The sequence below is a fragment of the Pteropus medius genome, unplaced genomic scaffold, assembly GCF_902729225.1.
Source record: "Pteropus medius unplaced genomic scaffold, Ma_sr-lr_union100, whole genome shotgun sequence".
NCBI lineage: Eukaryota > Metazoa > Chordata > Mammalia > Chiroptera > Pteropodidae > Pteropus > Pteropus medius.
The window spans coordinates 9,715,197-9,721,021 of NW_024352785.1; the positions used below are offsets into that span (position 1 = coordinate 9,715,197).

Sequence of the window (5,825 nt, forward strand, 5' to 3'; positions counted from 1 at the left end):
CTCTTTAATTCTGAAGGCAGTTACATAGATAGCTATTAAATTATATTCTATGCTATTCTGTTTATTTTAAATATTACATAATTAAAATTTTAAGTTAGACAACTCCTTAATGAAATGCCTTATAATTCTGCCTAGAATCCTTCCTCTAATTCAGAAAGCATTCTTCAATGGCAATATTTCATTTGTATTAATATCTAAAGTAAGAAACAAAAGCACTAAGACCAAATACTATTTCCAGGCATCGTCAAAACGAGCCTTTTAAATGCCCTGGAGTTTGTCCACAGGACCTGAGCACTTTACTGTAGGGAAACAGCCAAATGGACCATAACACTCTTGATTCAGATTCAAGTTTAAATGACATTTCTCAACTGAGGGAGAAGCCCCATGGACGTAACTGAGTGTTTATGAACTCTCGAGTTGGACCTAAATTCAAATATAGTTTCTCCCACTGACCTACTTACTAGCTGAGTCAACCTTGGGAGAATTACTCAACTCTCTGTTTCCGTCCATTTCCTTACCTCCCTGGTCTGACTGTTTGAAAAGAGGTCATGGGTCTGAAGCCCTTAGCAAGGTCCCCACACCTGGCAGAGACCGAGTGGTCAGCAAACAGGGCCCTGAGTTTCCCTGTGCATGTGCTCCCTTCAGAGATTCAGCACAGGGCATGCTCTCTGTGGAATACAACCTGTGTCGCTCCATGAGAGACTAATCTTTCTAAGTCACCAAATAGATAAAAAGCTATTTCATTTTATAAACTTCATTTAGAAAGTGCATTTGTTATGTGATCAGAACAAATGTCCAATATTTAATTTGCTTCAGTAAAATCTGGGCCAATCCTCTTTAGTTCAATAAAAATATAATCCTACTGGAAGCCATGCTTCTCATCTGTACCACTTGAATATTCTTGCTCAAATCTCTGTTTATATGAAATTATGAATTCTTGCTAGAATTAATGTTCCCTAGATCTGTTCGGATCTATGTTAAATAATTTACATGACAAATATTTAAGCTTGGTCAAGACTATTATTCTTTCAGATATTTTGCTTGACATTTAGACCTTCCAGATTTAAACCTGGAATTAAATTCATTTCCTTACTTGATAATTATCCATCTCCTTTCACTAGTGTATAAGTTCTGTGAGAACCTGGAATTTCACCTGGTGTATGATAAGAACTTAATAAGTCGCTAATGAATGAATGAATGAATGAATGAATGAATGAACGAACGAACGAACCAGCAAGGTTTTTACCATACAACTAAAAAAAAACAAACAATATCTAAGCTAGAAAATAAGATTTGTATTTAGGCTAAGCTTCTTTCATCTAAATGCATTAAGTATTACATGTAGTTTTTCCCTAAATTCAATGAATTATTTTTAACTCTCCCCTTTTTCATTTATAAAGTTAAGCTAGAAACTTTCATGTGAACTGTGTACATTTTACACCGTATACGAATTTAAATACATTTTCAATGATAATATGCATTTGCTATTGAGAAATAAACTAGACATGTTTGGTCGTAGGAGAAATCCCTAAAGAACTGTGTGCCTGCTTTCACAGCGGCCTGAGTTCATCAGTGTAGGTGATTTAAGGGTCTGTTTAGATCTCTCATTCTGTGCATGGTGTTTGCCTGCTTTTAGTTGTAGTACAAAAGAACTTCTGTTAGAGGACTTTCCAAGAGTTAATGACATAATTTCTTCCATATGACAAGTATATTTTTACTTTTTGTGAAAATATTGGAGAACTACACTCAGGTTAACTTCTCGTATTAAAAAAAAAAGGAAATAAACTGAACAAAAAGTTCAAGGAGTGTATAGAAGTGATTTTTGTTATCTTCTGAATGAGGGACTTGACCTTTGACCATGGTCCCAGAGACACTGAAGGGAAAAATTATCTGTTGTAAGTCAGGTAAACTCAGCACTCAGGGGAATTCCATTTGTCTGCTGGCCTTAAAGGCAGTTTGATGAAGATTAACAAGGAGGGATGTAATTGCTAGCTAAAAACACACTTCCAAGTAGGAAAACCCTGCCTAAATGGCAGGAAATAGGATGTATGTATCAGAAGAAGGCATTTTAAAAACACATTATAAATTATTCTACTTGACACAGTCTTTCTGTGGCCTTACTTTACCCTAACAACATGCTGCTCCTTGACCTAAATTAACTTTCCCTAAAGAGTTCTTATTTTCTACCCATTTTTTTAGTTGTGGGGTAAAAACCTTTTCAGCTCATTCATTCATTGAACAATTATTAACTACCAACATGCACAGGGGAAATTCCAGGCTCTCACAAAATTTATGTACTAGTAGAAGAAGACAGATATTGTCAACTAAGCAAATAAATAAACAAGATAATTTCAGTTAGTGATGAGGGCTATGAAGAAAATAAAACAGGAAGATGTGATGGAGAATATGAATGGGTGATCTTGAGAGAAAGTTGGCTGGGGAAGTACAAGATTATGGAATTTGGATTTTACGCAAGTTGGCAGAAGATTTTGGTCAAGGGAAGGACATAATCTGATCTGTGTTTTCAGAGATTGCTCTTCATGCTGTGTGAAGATCTATTTTAGCTTTGTAACTTGGACAGATACCAATTAATTGAGGAGCTCTACCTGGGTCAGTGAAAGAATTATTTTTACTTTCTATTCTACTTTTTTTTGCAAATCCAGATTAGTTTATGATCCCTCCTCTCATTCTTCCTCATCTTCAGCTATGATCTCCAGAAATAGCAGGACCTTTTAGGTAATAACCTTTCCTACCCCCAGAGAACATGACCATAATGATTAAGGAGAAAATCAATCCATTGTCTCATACTTTCCTAGCAAATGCATTTGTTTGTCTAACCTGGAAAAGCCATGCTACAACTATGCCAAAAACCAATATTTTTTTTGATAGGTCGGCTATATATGATTCATTAAAGTGACTCTGTAGTTTTCTCCGAAAATAGAAACCTGTTCTACCAGGTTACTTGCCCTAATGACCCAGGCCTAAAACATAGCCAATTGTATAGATTTTCTAAGTGAGAGACTTCAGAATTATGATTGAAGGATAAACTATTTGAAGTATGAACTGTACCAGGCCCTTGGTGGATGGGGCCAGTCTCTTTTCCAAGACTTCAGTGTAAACTTTAACAATGACAATGGTGAACACTTACCAAGCACTCAGATTTTGATAAAGCATTCACTGAAACCAGGTGTTGGCAAACTTCTTCTGTAAAGGACCAGACAATAAATGTTTTCAGCTTGTGGGCCATCTGGTCTTGTGGCAAGTACTCAATTTTGTAGTGAGCAAGCAGCCATAGTAGTATATAAGAAATGAGTGTGGCTGTGTTCCAATGAAACTTTATTTTCCAAAACAGGCCATGGGCTGGATGTAGCCCACAGGACATATCTCAATGATCCCTGATCTAAATGACCCACATGTATTCACTTATTTGATCCTAAAAACACCCTAATTGCCATTATTTCCTTTAATTTACAGATGAGAAACTGTGGCACACCAGATGAAATGGCACAGCTCATACATTATAGAGCTAAGAGGTTCACACCCATTCAGTGTGGCTCTGGAAGCTGAGCCCAGAGCCACTGTGAGTGTGCTGAACTAGGACAAGCTCCACGCTTAGTCATCTATAGACTTCCTTGACAAATTTATATGAGTTATCTGGTTTCTTTATAAGATAACTACCTCATAGGATTGTTAGAGAATCAACTGCCCAGTAATGGAATGAACCAGACAGTACAATGCTTGCATTAGCACAGAGCTTTGGAGGGAGTTGTCCAATCACTGCACTTTTTTGTGTCCTTTTGGTACAGTATTTGAAGGATACCTGGGGTTTTTGTGTTACTGGGGACACTTGTGTCTGGGTATGTGGAATTGTTTCGGCAGTTCATAGAAGAATTGTTGTATTAACAGCCTAAGATTTTTTCTTTATATACTTAAGGTGATTATTGCAAGGACCAAATGGAAGGGAAAGAAATACAGAGTAAAGAATTTGTGTGGAGTCTAGGGCCATGCCACCCTGAACAAGCCCAATCCCGTCTGATCTCAGAAGCTAAGCAGGGTTGGGCCTGGTTAGTACTTAGATGAGAGACCACCTGGGAAAACCAGATGCTGTAGACGTAAAAAATAAAAAATAAGGGATTGCAAGCTGAAAAGTTCCTTGCAATCTGTGAGGTCAACCAAGGGTTGCCTCACCTAAAAAAAATTTTTTTTAAAATAAAAAAAATAAAAGAATTTGTGTGGAGAATAAAGAATTTCTGGGATAACAGAAATTTTGTGGTATAGTACACATATAGTGAGAAACATGTATAAGTATGTCTGCTCACGCTGGGAAACTCTTAGATTTTTAAGAGATTAATAAAAATTTTTGAAGTTAAAGTTTAATTATTAATTTGGAGAACAAAGTTTTTATGATAAAATCTATTCTATCTGTGTTAATAAGCTAAGTCAAAGAGAAAGTTTGTTGGGTTATTGTTCTGAACCCCAAAGCTTAGTCTCTTACATCATGTAATGCCATAGAGCTTCTTTTCTATAGATGTCTATTGAAAAAACCTATGTCTGCAATGGGTATGTATTTTGTGTAGAACTTCTATTTACTCTTTTTATGTTTTCATTCTAAATTTTTATGTTGAAATAACATGATTTATTAGTTTTGTTTTTGTTCTAAATTTTTGTTTTGAAATAATTATAGGTTTACAAGAAGTTGCTATATATATACATACATACGTACATACATACAGGGAGGTCTCAAATACCTTTCATGCAGTCTACTCCAATTGTATCATGCGTATATCTACAGTTCCCATGAAAAACTAGGAAATTAACATTAGTAGAATACATAGAGCTTACCCTGATCTCACCAGTTTCACATGTCCTTATTTGTGTGTGTGGACATAGTTCTCTGGAATTTTATCGCATGCACAGATGAGCATAACCACAGAACTGCTTCATCAACACAAGGTTCCCTATGCTGCCCCTTAACCCCTGTCAACCACTAATCTAATTTTCTTATTTCAAGAATGTTAAATAAATAGAATTATATTGCATGTAACCTTTTGAAATTGGCTTTTTTTACTCAGCATAATACCTGTCCTTGGATGTACCAATAGTTCATCTTTTTTATTGCAGTATATGCCTATACCATGCTTTGTTTAACCATTCACTCACTGAAGGACTTTTGGGTTACTTCCAGTTTGGGGATATTATGAATAAAGCTGTTATGAATATTCACATACAAGTTTTTGTGTAAACATAAGTGTTCATTTCTCTGGGATAAATGACCAGAACAGCAATTGCTGGGTCATATGGTAAGTGCACGTTTACTTTTAACGAAACTACCAAACTGTATTCTGGAGTGATTGTACCATTTTATTCCTATTTATTTTAAAGCATATGTTAAATATTAAAACTCTTTTGTTATATAATATCAACTGCAAGATTTATTATGCATATTTTTAAATTTAATTAAAGCGTTAATTTTGCTACCTCATCAGTTACAAAATTATTCTTTTATCAGATCTATTTTTAACTTAAACCCACCAGACTGTTGCAAATTGTGGAACAGAATGTAATCTTCTTCATGACCTCATTACTGAATACATTTTATGTAGTTGATCTTTATTGATGTTTACCTGTCTAATCTTATAAAAATAAGACAGTCTCCGCAGCACTCAAGAATGTGTTTTTCTCTTCTTTTTATAAGTGGAGAATATAAAGCAAAGTGAAACCAAAAAACCTTCCAATATCCTATAGTTTAAGAGTGGGAAATATAAGCTCTTCTTAGGTTAACTCGAAAGTAAATTTAGAAAAAAAAACCCACAAAAATACTTGAT

At 35.1% G+C, this 5,825-nt stretch overlaps 1 pseudogene; it reads left to right on the forward strand.

The window, feature by feature from the left end:
• The first annotated feature begins 3,994 nt into the window (after positions 1 to 3,994).
• On the forward strand, positions 3,995 to 4,113 carry LOC120590964 (uncharacterized; annotated as a pseudogene).
• The last annotated feature ends 1,712 nt before the right edge of the window (positions 4,114 to 5,825 follow it).